Source organism: Aphis gossypii, chromosome X (assembly GCF_020184175.1).
Source record: "Aphis gossypii isolate Hap1 chromosome X, ASM2018417v2, whole genome shotgun sequence".
Classification (NCBI taxonomy): domain Eukaryota; kingdom Metazoa; phylum Arthropoda; class Insecta; order Hemiptera; family Aphididae; genus Aphis; species Aphis gossypii.
This window is the reverse complement of record NC_065533.1, coordinates 61,183,993-61,203,029: the sequence shown is the minus strand read 5'-3', so window position 1 is coordinate 61,203,029 and position 19,037 is coordinate 61,183,993. Positions and strand designations below refer to the sequence as shown.

Sequence of the window (19,037 nt, the reverse complement as noted above, 5' to 3'; positions counted from 1 at the left end):
AGGTATATATATATATAGTAACCAAGTATGAAAAACGATTGAGAATTTTATTCTCGTTATTTTTCATTGAACGCAAGATTTAGCGATAAAATAAAATTATTAAGAACTAGTTTTAACATTTATGCATATAGGTATTAGGTATTAAGCGATCGAGAGTTACAATGATGTTATAATATGATTTACTGTAATCAGACTCAGTGACTATAGGTCTTACTATGGGTACTTTTGCAGCAGAGCTTTGAAAAAAATTTGATCTCTAATCGATCGCCTAACGTGCGTATCGAATTTTTTTTTATTCTTCATACGATTGTTATTATATTATTTTACAGTCAAGTCTGAGCAAACTTTCGTTATGACGAATTTCGAGAGGGAATAAAAAATATTTCAATATCCGTGAGTTTTATTATGTAAATATTTATTTTAATTATGGATACCTACAAAGTTTGATATATTAATATATACTTTTATGATGGTCGATGAGTATATTCTTGACACACACTACGGTATCAAGTAGATATAATAATAAGGAGACGCTAGTTAGGTAACTATTTGTTTTTAAACTTGTTAAAACGAGCATGCAACAACGTCTCTTTAAACGTCGGACTATCGGTAAAGTATTAATATTGTTGAAAGATTGTAAATTCGGTTGTATGGTTGAGACTGAAATTAAAAAAAATAATAATAATAATAACTGAACTCGACTACAAAATAATTTAACTCACGAGTTAAAAGTTACTTTAAAAAAAAAATTGTAATTTTAACGTTATGTAACTTAATTTTGTAACTCGTCAGTACTTATTGTTTCGAGCGTTATAATATACTGCTCTATACAATAATAATATTTTCATCGAACCAAAAACTATTCTGATGAAAAAACTTTGTCATTCTAAAATCGAATAAGAAATCGTTTTAATACGAACTTAATAAAAGGCTGTGTCTGATCGTACGCAGCGAAACGCGACGAAAACCGAGCACCAATCAACCGTTTTCGCTTTTGTCGAGTCACGGTGCTTAATCAAAACGAACGCTTTCTATAAACAGGCTCAGTCCGTTATGCCAATCCGAATGGCTGTTACAGGGACCGAAGTCACGGTGATTTATAGTGCGATATGATTGGATATTTGGATGTGCGTATATAAAGGTACCTACACAGCGGAAAGTATCATCTACTTACTATGCTTTGCGCGTATTTTCGCGGTGTGGAAAATATATGAAAAATGTCTATCCGCAAAACGTAATCGGTATACGGATCTTATTTACAATTTTTTTTTTAAACTTCAAAACGTAGCGCTTATAACAATATGTGTTAGGGGTATGTTGACAATGATGAAAATCGACTGCAGATAATATATAGTCTAATAATAGTAGTAATTATATTGTCTAATTTTTTTCGAGCAACTTTATACACAATTGACTAATAATACTGTACTTATAAATGAAACGTCAGTGTTGTCACTCGAAAACATAACAACTGAAAAAAATTAAATGATATAAAAAACACTAAACATTTTTATTTTGGTAATGAAATAGAATTAGGCGTAGGTATGTATAGAAATATATATTTCCAAAAACGTTAATACATTTTGAGACGACATCGTCGTTAATCGTAATTTACCCAGTAGGCATTTACATATTAGTTATGTAATAGAACAGAGTGATAACTACAATATAGGTATATGGAAATCGATAACGGTTTCCCAAATGGGTCAAACGTTCTGGAGTAATGTTAATATTATAATCGTAATTTTTTTAAATACGTTTTAATGTGTAAATATTATTATTCGAGACGATGATATATATGACTATTCAATTAACAGTGTGAACAGTTTAATAGTTAGTTTTTTAAAAACTCCGAAGGTATACGACATTTTCTATCGAAAGTGTGCAGCAATAACTTTTAATACTGCAGTTATTGATAAAAATACGTAAAATTAGCAAAGTAAAATTGGCAATCGCTGCCGAACACATAACGATATTCTATAATGGATTCTAATATACATTATTAAAGCATATATATTATAAATACATACGTTAACGAAATTTGACGAGCATAATATAATATAGCTGATAAAAACCGAAAATAAAACACGTCTGCGTGTGGGTAATAACCAATTATACATAATAATGCACAATATACGAGCTTTATATTTCATATCGAATTCGCTGTTCGTCAGGACGGGAAAGGAGTGTTTTTAATTAATCGGGCATTATATTCGATTCACATATTATAATATATAGATTACGGTAATATCACTGCACAGCATCTATCAATAATACATGTTTGATACGTCCCAACAGTGGTTATACAATACGCGTTATTAAACGCGAATGCTCTTCTGCAAAGAGGGTGTGTGTATTTGTGACCGAGTCATGTGTACGATTTCAAACGATTAAAAAACGGAAAACGACGAAAAACTCGAGTGGATTACAATGCCGCGCGTATTACAATACGTTTTTGGTATATAATATAATGTAATAAGTATACGGCTCGTCTTTTATGCCCTTCGAGATGTGCGCGAGTATAATATAGTTATTAGGGATGTTCATTTGCAGAGAGAAAAAGTGATTTTTTTTTTTACCATCTAATAGTGTGATGAAACTTCACGCCCAGTTTTCCTGCGCAGTGCAATAATGAATTACATTTTAAGACTTTTATTTTGCATATTTTGACATTTAGTCGTATTTACAGTCGCTTGTCCGTCTAGCTCATTTATTTTTATTTTTTTCTCATTGAGTTTTACAGTAATTTTAGCAATTGCCATTGACAGTGTTTGTAGCTGACGATGTTCACTCGCATTTTTTTAATTTTTTTTTTGCAAAGACTATCGGATATAATTGTATTCAAGCATAAAACATAGTTGTTTTTTTTTTAAATTAAAAGTGAATTTTAAATTGCAGAAATTTTAGCATATTTTAGATTTGTTTTCTTTTAATATCGCATTAAAACGCACATATCTATTATAAATTAGGTCTATTATTATATTATGGTGAAGTCGGCATAACATTATACTGCAACGATGGTTTTACTCCACTCGCGTTCGTTGTTCATTTTTCGGAAACGCTATCGTCTACACGTTTACGCATATACGTCATATAGGTACCGACTCACGAAAAGGACGACGTTAAAACGGAAAGCGAACGCGTTGCAATATTAAGTATTACTGACGCGATTAATATTTAATGGCAATCGACGGCGCGCGCGGTCGTTTTGCAATTATTATTAACGTCAGCAATACGAAAACACTATATATATTACATTGTACACACAAGCAGTATGTTTTATTTTGATTACATATATATATGTATGGACTTAATATTGCATATAATACGTACAATCGGAGCGTAATAGAGTGTCACCCCTCTCACTTTCCCTATTTATATATAATTGATTTTTCGCGGTCGCACAACAATATAACATAATATAACAATATAATTATTGTACGCATACGTTTTCAGTACACAGAGGTACTTAATATTAAACGTATTCAGTGTAATAACATAATAGTCACAACGGCGACGACTGCGATTTAATACGAATATATATATGTGTATTTCGTCATGTAGAGGTATACGGATGTTATATTGTAATATTGTTCACGCGACCGGATGTGCGCCTGTATTGTCGAGTTGAACGTTTTAAAATTCGTATTATAATATTTCGCTATATAGTCACATATACGATTCGCGGTGGTGCTACAAGGTTTGTCATCGCCGCTCCAACACCAGCCGCGGTGGGTTCAGTGCACGCTCAGGCATTTTTTTTTTCATAAAACACCGTCACAATGGGTTTTTTTGGATAAAAGTAAAAAATAAGAGTATATAATATTATACACATCGTCGTTTATAATATTATTAATATACGGTGCAATAATTGCAATATATATATGTAGACAAAACAGTACATCAATAATCATCGCATCATATGTTTTTTTTCTGGTCAAAACGAGTAACTTAATCTTAAATTTTTTACTCGTTAATGGCCAGCCCGACAACCTATTATACTGCAGGCACTCTCGTGGGTTTATAGCGAAAAATGTCACTGTGTACTATGTACTTTTATTTTTGTTCGATGATGTTCGTGCTACCCTCTGTAATTGTTTTTGAGTTTCGGGTTTTTAGTACGTTTTCAATGAAAACAACAACAACAAAAACGTCTAGCCCTCGGCGTGATCGTGACGAAATCGTTGCGGGGGCGAAAGTAAAAAACAACGTACCAAAGTACATTTCACCGGGTGATTAGTTGTGATACTTCGGGTGTCACCGCCACCCACGCTACACGGCTCGTCTCGTACGACCTACACGCGTTTGTACACAATATAATTATTTATATTGTAAATATATTATTCTGCTAAAAAATGTGATTCCGGCTAGGGCCCCAAAAAATAACAAACATCGTGTGACGTTCGCTTTTGTTTGGATATCGAGCAAAAAATTGTCTATGAAAAATTGTTTCGTAAAGTTAATAATAAATATGAAATATCAGAGGTCATCTTTGATCTTTTGAACCGATCGTCATAATAGTTTTGAACAGAACGTTTTTCATAAATACTAAATCTCTTATAGAAATTGTACCTAATAGGCACCACCAGGTAATAAATTATGGGTAATAATAATTAACGTTGTACGTCAACGTCGGTATATACATGTGTTAGGTGAAAAAAATTAACTCAAATTATTAATTGAGAAGTCGCAAAGTTAGAATTTATAGTTAGAATTTATTCGGTATTCCATAATTATAAAGCGTTTTTATTATTTTTATTTTTATTTTATTTTTTGAAATGTATTATAGTATTATAGTTTAAATCCATGTTATGAACTTTTTTGAAAAACTATATTGTAAGCGTCATACAACTAAAATTCAAGGAAAAACGTGATATATTCCAGACAGTCGTTTTTTACCTATTCCCGGAAAAAAAATTATCCCCACGTCCACGACAGACATGAAGAAGTATAATATACAAAAATTAATATTGATATTGAAAGAATAAAGTTTTGAAAGTAAAAACAATAAGAGGTCATCTCTTGTAAGTCATTATTTTGTTTAAAGTGTATTAAAATTTTTTTTAGTGATCGATTAAATAATAATTTGAAGATTTTTTAGAGTGGATTTTTGGTGTTTTTTTTCTTAGGAACATTGTAATTCACTTTATTTTAAGTTTTGTACTTGTAAGTTTAATAACATCTGAGCGCTCTAATAACAATAATAATTTACTGTTAATACACCACCGGTGCCTGAGAAACGTTCTTCAAAATACACTGATCTACTGACGTTTAGGAAAAAATCAAATAAATCTACTGCGATCATTAAATTTTGATACACTCGACCGTTTTTGTGTCCATGTACAAAGCCGTATAACGCAACAGAGTTAAGAATTTAATGCATTATAAGACTGTTTAATATTACAGGCATGCACTTATATTACGCACTGGAAATTGTCGAAATGTGCACAAACTAAAACGTGCTATTTACAATAAAAAAAGGCTTAATTGGTGTAAGCACAGCTCTATTTCAGGTCTTAACATACTATAATTGATATAAATAAAACTTTTGCAAGCAATTAACATAATTTTTATTAACTGCGGCTACCTACGTAGCCGTATTATATGCGCAACAATTTCTAATGTATACTGGAGAGTAGCGGTCGAAACATGCAACTAATGCATTAAATTTATACTAGTAATGGTAGTTTTTTAAGATATGACGAGTCTCTTCTCCGCGGGAATCACAAAAAACAAAATGACGAAATTAAACTACAATAAATAAATAAACAGTAGCAACGTCCCATCTGTCAAGCAATGACGAAGAACAAATACCACTAAAATTACAGCAATCTATATTATACTATTTTAAAATTTAAATTAATAATATTATATCATTCACGACCCCTGACTAGATTATAGACGATAGATGTAGCACGTATTACGTTAACCTGTGTACGACGATTTACCGTATTGTATGATTATAATTTTCCAGCTCAAAAGGGGCGGAGGGCACTCTTTAAAATTTATAATATTCTACTATCACAAAGTTAAAGAATAAACTATTTGAAAACACTATACACAGTACTTTTTATTAAACATGTGCGTTTATAACAGATTAAGATAATAACTTATTATTGAATAATGATAGTGGTAAAATAATGAAGGCGATAGTTATTATAACTAACTTATAGTGGTCTTAACAGTGTCAATTTTATGATTAAAACCACGAACCATAGAATAGATAATCAAATGTTAATTTATTAGCATACAAATACGATTCAAAAACTGATATTATGTATTTTTGCAGATTTGGGGCAAAAAAGGGGTACAGATCTCCAAAACCGGACAATCCTCCTTAATGAGTGGCAGCTGGTCTCACTTTAATCGTGCTACTACAAATTTCCTCTTTAATTATGCATTATTTATTCAAATTCTGATTTTTGAAGTTATTATGCTTATTTAAAGACTATAATATTTTCAATTAATTATATTTATTATTTCATTCAAGACAAATTTTGTGCTGATACAAACTTTTTAATTGAAAGTGAAAACCAGCATTTTCTACTGTTAATTGTCCAGTCAACGATTTTTTTGAAAATGTTGATGAGTAGTTTTTTTTTAATGACTAAACTTTATGTAAGTACTACAATTATAATAATCCATATAACATTACAATGTGTTTAAAACTTTAAAAGATATACACGCAGAGGATAGGAATTAGGATAATATATATCTTGGTTTTAAAATTATATTAATTTATATTACCTACTTAATCCATAATATTAAAATCTTATAATTTGTAGTAATTGTTTAGATATTTAAAAGAGTGTTAACAATAAAATACTAAAACTATTTTTTATGGAACTATTATTCTTAGCATATTATGAATTTTAATATAACCATCAGAAACTATTCTTGATTTCGATTTAGACAAGTGGGCATTTTCAATCAAATCTAAAAAATAGAATTCTCTAGCGGACTAGCATTTCTAAATTTGTGTCGACAATATAAGTATTTGAAAATACGGTCCTCCTTAAGAAAATTCTAAAAATCAGAAATATAATCAATATGCTTAATCAAAAGATAAAAGAGTATGGTGAATTACTTTGTACACAAGAGAGGATATACAAGTGTGGGTAGGTACCATATTAATTATGTGTGTGCGTTTGATCGAATGAGTAGGTATATAAAGATCGTTTTTGGTTTTCGTATTTTACGTTCAAAGGGACCCGCCAACGTTTTCAGGGTAAACAATCGGGTGTCACGTGTGCTGTATTGTGTTTATATTAATATATATATAAACTTTTAGTATATTTGATTGAATTTCTGAGTCACACACGAACACGTGTATAAAGGCGCTGACTGGTGAAGCCTTTGAATACACAACACGTGTGCAAATTGTCCACGCTGTTTGTGATTTTCCGCACTTTTCCTTAGCAAAACCCTCCAAGTTTCCATCATGATCATACTCGTAATATAAATAATATAATAGGTTATAATGTATACGATGCCGCTGTCGTCGAGTAGGTATCTACTCACATAAGTGGATCGATCGCGAGGACGTAGTTGACGGCAAATAGATTGTCAATATATATATTCGATGTACAAATAATTTTGAAGTCGAACACGTAATATAATACATATTATATACATCCGACATCGTTCTAAAACGTTAATTCAAAATACGAACGTATTTGATTCGTCACACCTATTAGTTATAATAATATTGTAATGTTGAACTTTACAACTTTATAACAATATTTTTGTGGCCTATTATATTGTTATCAATATTATTCGTTTGCGACTGACACAAATTAAACTGTTACTAATGACACGTTCATTAAATTTTTAATACCTTACGGGTAAAATGACTTAAATGCTATACAAAAATATATATCAGAGGTTTTCCTCTGCTTTTTGGATCCACGGCTCTTTTTGATGAAAAAGAACGTTTGTAAGAATCAAAACTTTTATTATATTATGAGCATGAACGGTTCTTATATTAAATTAAGTTAGCGTGTTATTTTCTCAATCATAATAGTTAAAAAGTTATGACTTATAAGTTATAATCAATAAACACATTATGGGTATTCACTATTTATATCGAGTAATTTTCTACCCTTAAAGTAAAAGAAATATTAATCAAACTACGGTCATAGTCTACACGTATTTTTCATATTTAAAGTGCCGAGATCGGTGAACGAAAAGAAATAAAGTCTTTTCGATAGAATGCGAGTGTTTTCCTTTAAAAGAGTCACCTCTTGTGTAATACACACGCAACGACGCTCGTTCGGTCATCGTACATATTTAATCGATTATGGCGATCGATTCAATGAATAATGTGATAATATTATAATACCAAACAGTAAACACACTCTATGGGATCGTTCGTTGAATATTTTATACAATTTCATGTCTGGGTAAACCCTCAATAGTTGCAGATTGGCGACCTATACTCAACTCGATACCAGTATAGTGTACACTGTACACACATTATATTTTTTATGTGGAGGAAGGACGACCGTTGGAAACAAAAACACAACCAATTTCCATAAAATAGGTGTTTTAAAGTATATTTCTCGACTGCGTGTTCTAAAGTAGAGTTCTTAATTTTTTTTAAAATTTTAAAGTGAAATATGAACATTTTTAAGTCATATTATTTTACATTATTTGTATAAATAGATTTTACTATAATAGAATAATATACGAGAATTCAGATAATTTTAAGCTTGATAATATTTATTAATTAATTTCCATATTATTAAAACTAACATTGCAAAATGGATTCGGCTGAATGTATAAATTTATCACATTGTACCTACGCGTTTATAAGAAGGATTCAACAAAATCACGCCCTCTAAAAAAAATCCTCGGTCGAATCCGTGCGATTAGATTTATAAACAATCTGTATTTTGTGTCTGTCTATAGTTTACATTGTAAAAGAAAAAATGAGTCAAATCGCGTGAATGTAATTTTTGAAAATGATTACTTTATATTTTGTGGGATAAGCCAAGTGACAAGTGCAAAGAAAAAATGATACAAAAAACAAATATTTAACGGAGAAATTTATTATATTATATATACATACATTTTTTTTTGTTTACAGGAAAACAATATTCTGGGGAATTTCGGAATAATATTTTCACGTTTTATGAATTGTTCTTCGGAAAATTATCGTATCTATTACTAGTACTTATTTTTACAAGTAAGTATACATTTTTTAAATTTTTTTATTCTTAAATATCCGCATGGTATATCAAAAATAAGTTTTTAAATTATTTATAAAAAAACGCGACTAGGATTTTATTGAACGTGACTCGTTATTTATTAAATTTATACCGATAAAAATGAAACGTAATAGTTTGAGTACCTAGAAATTATAAATCTAAACTATTGTCAGTTTGTTTTATGCTATATAAATCAAATTCGTTTATTACGAGTATAATACACGGTGGAATGTATTAAAAAAACCCTATCATTCCATTTTTTTTCTTTTTGAATATGAACATTGGACAACAATACTATTATGTGTTTAGGCTTTTTTAAAAAAAAAAAAAAGGCAACGGTTCGGTTATCCGAGAAGAAAGGCCTCTCGTCCGAATTGGGTTAGATTTGTCGGGTGTTTGGGTAATCTTTTACACCATATACCCGGATACGCATTTCTTGTATTGGATTTCTGTGTGCGATGTTACATTAAAATAATATTTATAAGCATCTACACACAAACATACACAACCGTCACGTATTGAGTGTATAGTCGCACGTCCGCGACATATGAACCGTTTAAACGGGACGCCGCGTGTGTACATATTAGGACATTATTATACAAAATATGCGTCTTTAGGCGTCGTCGTCATTTTTTACACGTTATATAGTCGTCGCCTTTACGCGCCGAACGTTTCAAATCGTTACACTGAAGGCAGTACTGCTGCAGTGTCGGTTTGCGAGATAGATACTCTTGGAAAATTCGAAAACACAGAAAATTGCTCGAATACTTTTGTTTAAAATTATTCAAAACATATTATTATCGAATTCCGTCTGGGAAATTTATTCTCGAGTAGTACTCAAACACATCTAGGCACTTATCGCGGGTAATCGATTTATTTTTTAAACTATTCAATATAGCCAATATAGGTCGGAGCAAAGTATAAAATGTTATTACATACATATAATAGTGTTTAAAGTAAGTACTAAAGTATTTATATTACAAAAGTATAATAACTCTACTTATTTATACATATATAGTTACAGATTTTTAGTAAAACTTTTTATGAGATTGCCAGACTGGGCACAATATGAAACGTGCTTAGTCGCATAAGTTGTGCAGTGTCACAATATATTTTGCAGAGCGACGGAAATACGCGTGAGTTAAGTTTAGTCCCCCCACCACTTTGTCCAAATTGAACCGGAAAAGTCTTTAGTTATTCTTTTCCGGCGTGATTTTGCTTTAGTGGGGGGGGGGGGGGCTAAAGTGAAGTATGCACCTTCCAGTTAATTTTATAACAGCAATTATAACCATCGAAGACGGAAGATAAACATGTACGTATTATTATATAATGGCCGTTTGGCAAGGTGTCGTATTGATCTTTGCTAGGCCCCCAAAATGCATTTTATGACACGTTTTTATAACGTAAAAACGTACTATACCTACAGTTTAAGTATGAAATTCGTATTTTTTAACTGCTTTGGTCGAGGTATTTACATCGAAATTAAATTAATACTACCTACTTCTAAATAAGTATTGTAGAAACTATACTTTCGATGTGTAAGTATAGGTACATAACTGCAGAACACGAAATCAGAAGGAATTTATCGAATATCAATTCAAAAAAATACATTTTATGATTTATTATCTTTATTTGGCTAGTGACTAGACATTTCGCGAAATAAAACAACATTTCATATTTTTACGACGTATAACTACGTTCAACACAGATTCAAAGTGGATATTACGCAGTTATGTACGCACATACATAAAATCGATCCTATCGACAATAACATTTAACTCTGTATAGGTAACATGCTGAAGCCGAGTATAATATATTTTAGTTAGACGGTCGACGTCGGCGGCGAGTAGTAGGGGAACGTGTAGGTAGGTTATAGGTATAGGTAATTCTTCCGTAAATAATGCAATTTCGCAATTAATTTTCGGGCTCGGAAATTGGAATCCGTTCGGGCCATTTATTCTTTCCTGTGCGCGGGGGCGTATTACACACAATCCAAATAATAATAATAATAATAATAATAATAATAATATTATTTAAGGATTAAAATAATATGCATAGGTAATCACATTGTACACGTGGTAGGTACGTACCAGAAAATTATTATCTGTCGTAAATATATTATTATTATTAGTATTCTAACACGGCAAGACCTATATGTATTTGTTTTTATGTATACTATACCCATATGTAATTAATTTCCAACTATATTGCGTGATAAATAACATATTATGATACAGTACGACCGTCACGACGATGTCGGTTTACTGTTAATTTATATTTATAAGACGTTGAAGTGTATTCGGGTGGGCGTCGAATAGTCCTCAAGTCGATCATATTGTGCTATTTTTATGTTCAGTGTAGTAGCGGTACATAATATTATGTGTGATTTAATTTTGTATTGTTATTTAAATTTTACTTGTAACAGTGATATCCTATCTATCTATAAATACGTTATGCCTACATTAAACGCGTCATTAAACATTATGATCACTATAAATTATAAAATTAGTTACCTAACCTATGCATATATTTATTAATGATTTGGTTAGTTTATGACATTGTCAATAAAACACAACTTTTGTTATACGAACATTTTCTCCAGAGGGGTAGATGTCCTTGATTCTAATTATTTATACGCTTTAGGCTTGCAAACGATTGGGTCCCGGGCCCACCATCGCACGTCCAGCTGTGTAATCCTAACGTGATTAAATGTTTTGCTAAGAAATTATGAACCACGAAATCTTTAATTAAAACGCCAAAATTTGATCAATTAGTACAGTAATGTGCAATGATAATATTGCTATACTAACAGTAATATTATGTCTCGTTTTTAACCGAACGCGTATTTATTAATATTAATCAATAATCTGTATCGCATATTTAGGGGACGATTTAAGGGGTTCAATACGTGAGGGGTTCATAAAAATGTATGAAAACTAAAAATAATAATGATAATTTAATTATATTTAGATAAAAATTCAAAGTAGGTACTCTGAATAAAAATTAATATTTAAATAACGAGTATAGTTTCGTGTCAATAACGCAACACAGTTAGTCACGGGTTTGCGTGAGAAAAATCCGATAAGGATTCAGTTATAGATAAGAAACACATAGGTATTAACCATGAAAATGTACACTTTTGGTCGTATAATATTGTTTAATTTTGTCACTGGAAAAAGTCATTCAAAGTGGGAAGAATAAGGATTTAACCGATTTTAAAATAATGATAACTTATTTCGTATTACTTAATAATTATGGTGATATCTAAAAATATAAATGATATCACGATATCGATGATAGTCAATGTTTCCCTAATTTTGTGTTATAGGATTAGGTTCTGATAGGTCATTGCTCTTGCGATCGATTTAGCAAGCAATTTTTATATAGACGACGACGTGATATTTTTCTTACGTAGCAATTCGATCGGTTTTTTTCGAACGGTTTAAACGTTAAATTATACTGTATGCTAAACGGATTTTCAGATTTTAATCAATACAAAACAATAGCTGATAATATTTCATGCATAACGGAAAAATGATAATAGTTCGTATACGTTTTATTTTTGAATCAGTGAACTCAGTGAAGATATTGGAGGTCAATAAATATTAAAGTTTTAAAGTATAACAATAATAAAAAGCTGGTATCTCGCTTGAATAGACATCAGAAAGAGGAATAAAACATTAAACAGTTTTTTTAGCATATATTTTTTTTCTATTTCTTGGTAATATTAATTCGATCTGAAATCTTGTTGAAACCCTCAATGTCCCGAGTAAGAAAATCATTCGCGTGGTTAATAAAAATATAATGAATATTGGTTGTAATATCCGCGAAACGTATACATACAACAATTAATATTATAACTAGATAGCTATAAATAGCCAAAATGTACAAATAATTATATTTTTTAAAATTATCAATAACATATATTTTATAATAGTCAACAAGAAATTGTATATATAGTCTGATATAATGTCGTTACCTAACTATAAGGTTGACAAATAAATGTCTATGAAAATCCCGCGAATTCTCATAAAAAAAATTTTTAATTATATTTTATATATTTTATTTACGCGAAAAAAAGAATGTATTTCATAAAATAATGTGTATAGTATACGGCCTATATAATATGATTTAATCGGGTTATGAGATATCAAAATTTATCAAAATTTAACGATTCAAAATTTAAATATGTTTCAAAAAATCGGAAAATTTTACTGTACCCTATAAAAAATTCTACTATGAAATTGAATGATTCTGACATACATTTTGAGCGTCTATTAGCCATTTTAAATTACAATATGTGCATTATTATACGCCTAACACGAATCGCATGTGTCGGCATCGCTTTGTTCTCCTCCGCAGTCGAAATCGTCGAGAAGCTCGAGCGAACGTAATGACGTAAATAACATCGCGGGATAATTCAAAATATGTACATTTTATTACAACAAATGTCAAGGGATACGCGAAAACGTGACCTTTGAAAACAATACATATACTTACATAATAGGGTGTCACGCCGCGTTTATCCTCGTAAACACAATTCCCAACAGCTCTACACCTATACCTATACCTATAGATCTGTTACCACCGACTTTTGTTGCAGCCGCAATTCCCATTTAGACTTGGACAATATGTCTTATCTATTTTATCATAATATCATATATAATACACTTGATCGGATACTTGACGGACACGTATGTACTACCTACGACATTACATACAAAAATAACGTGACAATGAAAATTCAAATCGTTTAGACCTTCAAATTTCAGACTTTTGACTTTGTCAGTTTCCCGAAAAATACTTTAAACCGTAAGTAAATTGATATTAAAATGATATAGGTAATATACTGCGTGTGGTTTTATATAGCCTATACAGGTACTTCAATATATATTATATAGCATCTTAAACGCGTTTAATGAAAATAATTTTTGAAAAAGTCCTTTGCGGCGACTCACTTATTTATTCTATGAAGCGATTACCATCCATATCATAATTTTTTATTACTTTATGAATTACAGGTATTTTAAAATTATTTTCTATCACTTTGACAATAATAAAAAAAAAGTTATTTTCTTTTTCAAACGACAGCATTCGTTTTTATTTCATTAAAAAAATGAAAACATTTTGATTTTAATAAAATTGAAATCCTCAGAAAAACATCTCGCTTTGAAATATGATATAAAAAAAGGAAAAAGTACGCCTCATGTAGTCGATCAAAAAAGTAAATAAATTAAAAAATGATAATAGTACCTATAACGATAAATATAATAAAAAATAATTATTTTTTTTTAAAAACAATGTTTTGTAATGACTTCAAATTACGCGAAAAAAATATATTCCCCTAAGCCATGCAATAAATTAAAAAACAACAAAATTTCAAGAACATTAACGATTACCTTCAAAAGAATCACCGCACCTTGTATATTATACAGGAAAAGCGCACTCTGTACGCTATGTATAAGTAAAGCGTGGCCCGACGCAAACTTTTAATTTTATTGTTCTAGTTTTTATATTATCTGATAATATATATACATATATATATAGATGTGTAAGTTTTCTTGTATTTTTCAACCCTTCGTAATTACGCGAAATTATATTATCATAATGTGTATCGTTTAAAATATCGTGTATAGCAAACGTTAACAAAGCGCCGCGCACAGTTTTTTTTTTTTTTTTTTTTTAATATCATAATGTAGGGTACCTACATGAAATCATATGAACACACCAATCCAAATATTTAAATTCATTCACGCACGTGGATACCGAGACCCGAAGGCTGCTAGAAAAAACCGAACCCGCGAGTGCCCGACCGATAGCCATGTATTAAGACGTTATTGACAGGGACGGCGGCGGCGTGCTGTCGAACAAATGCGAAAAAATGTCTGAAAGTTTCGGCAAAACGAACAAGTTATATTATACGCGTCGTATTCTAATAGGATGCCTCTCGGTCTGTGTCAGATTATACGGCAATTTTGTGTTTTCGCAAAAACCAGAGTAGAAACGGCTGCAATCCCACGAGCGTTTTCATGACAGATTATCATGTATACATAAAAAAAAAGCGCTACCGAGTAAAAAAAAGAGTAAATAGCAACATATTATTAGCGTAATATTGTATTTTTATTGTACACATCATAGTCTGAAAATAATATTGTAATAATTATATATGGTATTATTTTAAGATATGACACGTGCTTGATTGAGACTCAACATTATACTCGAACTAAGACTAATCGGCAATGATGGCCGCTATAATATTATGATTACCTAGTATACTGCACTATAGTAAAATATGGCAAACATTTTTTTACGTAATTTTTTTTAAATATAAAGTATAAACATTCGTTTTCTGTTAACGTTTTTAAAAATACATTTTTTACATTAGTATTGAAGCTATTTACTAAACAACATTTAAAAAAAAGTGCTTTACTGTTTATTGTTTTTTTATTTTTTCACTTTTTAGTTTTTATAAATACATCGTATATTTTTTATTTCATATTTTAAACCTCAAATTTTTTATTGGAATTTCGATAGATAGAAAACTGAATTTTGAAAAATCATTTAACTAGTTTGTAAGTTGTATATTTGATGTTTTTTACGCCCTAAAGTATAGGTCTACTCGAAAACTTTCTCAAAGTTTTTAAACTTTCAAATTATGTAATAAACAATATTTCAAAAATACTAATATTATATTTAGAAACTGAGTAGGCAGGAGTATAAATACTTTTAAGACAATCATCTAATATGTAAACACATTATTTTAAACTATTCTATAACTTTGTTAATATTTATTCAGTTTTCAAGTTTTTAGTTCGATTTCGCGGAATCGTCGAATCGAGTGGTCGAACAGTTCAAAACTGTTCTAACATAGTTTAAAAATCGAAAATTTATTGTTAACCGACTACTGAGTCGTCGAGTGTTGACATATTATATCATAAAAATTATTGCAAAATTATTACGATTTGATCTATGGATAATTTTACTTTATAAGCAAATTTAAAAAAAAAATAACATTTCAATCGTAAATATTGTTAAACGTTCTTCCATAATGTATTCAAGTTAAAAGCAAGGCTTATACACAAAGCGCTCAACTACATATAATTTCTTTTATAGAAATTCGAGTTGATTCTCAAAAATTTTAAAATCAGCTGATCATAAGGTGAAAAAATAAATAAAAAATATTATAATATCATGATTCATGATGTACATTGCTTCGCGAGTCAGCAGCGATCAATACAAGATACAGTACTTATTTATAATATTATAATAATAATATTATTATGTATGACAGACACGATGCATAGGCGTGTAAAATTTCGAGGTTAACGTACATATTTTATAGTCACGTTTATATACCTATATTGGCTATAATATGTACATTTTAAAATAATATATGCATAATTAAACGTATAGGGTGCGATTTGTTATAAGCTTCTTAAAAAAGTGCTATTTCATAGCTCAAAGCATGAAAGTATATAATAAATATATTATATATACAAGCGCAGTCACTTTTTAATCTAAATAATTTTTAGGTAAATAATATAAAATATGCAAATGGAGTGTATACCTACGTTTATCGATAATAATAATAATAATAAAATCGTAGTGAGAATAATTGCACGTTTAATAAAATACATATGCATTCTTTCGACAGTTAAATTTGTCGGAGGAAGAATGAAATTCCAAGTGGTCACATGTTTCCTTGCAGAAAACGGTACAGTGTATACTTGAAGATGTGTTCTGTAATCGTCTAAACGAATCACTCTGTATAAGCGCGCAGGTAAACGCGCGTGAATTGTATAAATAAATAAATAAATACGCGTATACTGCGTGTGAGCCAGCGGATGACCAGACTGCAGCCACAGAGGAGAGGATTATACGGCCGTAAAACACCGGGAATCACGGTGACCGGGTCGAGGGTCGTATCCTATACGCATATGTAAATAATGTGCACGCGATATACCCACGTGCGTGCGCGCACGGGGTGGTCTACGCGTCGAGTATACGAATTAATAATGGACGGCGGCTGTGGAAGCGGTAGTGCAGGACGTAAGGGTAGTAGAGGGAGAGTGCGATTTTGTGATTTCGAAAAAAAAAAAATACGAAAAACCGGCACGTCACACGACTGACTCTGGTCGGGACAATAAAAAAAAAAAAAATTGTATGAAAACCGTATAGCATTACTATAGTATGGTGGCGCCTATACGTATATATACGTACGAAATGCGTAACCTAACGGGATCATCGTTCGCGATTAGTATAATACACATAATATTATTATTATAATATAATCATCGAAATGCGATTTTGGAATTCTTGCAGGCTTTCGGCAGAACAGCCATACAGAGTGATTCATTACGAACATCACGTTTACCCGAGTGCATTAACGCACAGACTTTTTTTTTAAATGTCGACACGTCGTCTACATCAACGTTATTTGAGTTTTTGAGTAACTATTAACAATCGCTTTTTTTCTTGTCGTCTACACGATTGACTTATTTGAAAACAGTGATACGTCGTCTTTAAATCGAAATGTTCAAACGAGTGGATTTTTAGTTATTTGACTATCTGCAGCAATGTATTAATAGGATATAATTATTTACAAAGAAATTCTACGCGGGTTTGGAAAAAGTTATTGAGGCTGTGGTGATTATAACGCACATTAATCGGTATATTCCGTCCACATTTCGTTCTAATTTCTAAAATCTCTTAAACATATATTATATCCTAAACCGTTTTAAAAAAACCTTATATTATATTATTATAGGTCTTTAAGGTCTTTATAGCAGAAACATTTTTATAACTCGGAAACTACGATCGAATTCTTTGAATTTGGATATGTCAACATTTTCAACGAAAAACGGTGCAAAATCACCCTGTACAGTGTATAATATGCGTATACTGTATTAATTAAAACGCACTGTAGTGGTATTAAGTGGCGGCCGACTTTGCTATCGAACGCGCGTTTCATACACATCAAACTCGTAAAAAAAAAAAAAAAACGCTCAGGCAATTCACTAATACCGGGTATAAATGCCATATTATGTAAATATAATATCGAGTACGTGTATATGCGTGTACGTTTGTGTGTGTGCGCGACCATTTTTCGTAAAAAAATATTCGTGAATATTTACGACGAGTTCAGCTCGACATGACCGCATCATCATTGCGGCGAGGGTTATTTTTTCGATTTTTTTTCATTGTTTATATTGGCCGATGGATTTCGAGTATTATGTATATAAAAAATAAAAATAAAACATTGTATCCACTTGTTTAATTACCGCCGTTTTTAAATGCTTAAGCAGTGTTTTTTTTTTTCATTCATAAATTATATTCTTGAAAATTCGTTAAAACGTCGTAATATTGTCATTGACGATTAACGTTTAAAACCAAAAAAAGAATCGTACGTTCGAACGTTATGTGTGTTTGGCTAGCGCCGATAGAGATCAAAAACTTTCATTCATAAAGTTATAGCCACTTTGAACGACTCCGCGAAAATGTCCTCAATACAGAATACGATAGATATTCATTTAGTATTACTATGAGTCGTAGCAAGTTAAAGTCACTCAAAACTTTTAATTCAAATTTTGTTGAACACAATTGAACGGTGTTGGGAACAATAACACTGTATACAGACGAGCAGAGCACCGACGAGTATAAATAGAGGACGCGTAACATTCTACGATAAAATAGCTCTCGAGTATCGTAGTTGTATAGTGTCGATGAAAAAACAAAAATGTTCGATGATATTTTAATCTAGAGGGTCCAAATCGTAATCTATATCGGTTTTGCTAAAAAAGACGCAGTAAATAATAATTTATAAGTAAA

General features: G+C 30.7%; 1 protein-coding gene across 1 annotated transcript in view; it reads right to left on the bottom strand.

Annotated features, from left to right (window-relative positions):
• Positions 1-19,037, bottom strand: part of LOC114124187 (irregular chiasm C-roughest protein-like) — a 205,513-nt gene that overhangs the window by 7,329 nt on the left and 179,147 nt on the right. The gene's annotated exons all lie outside the window — the stretch shown is intronic.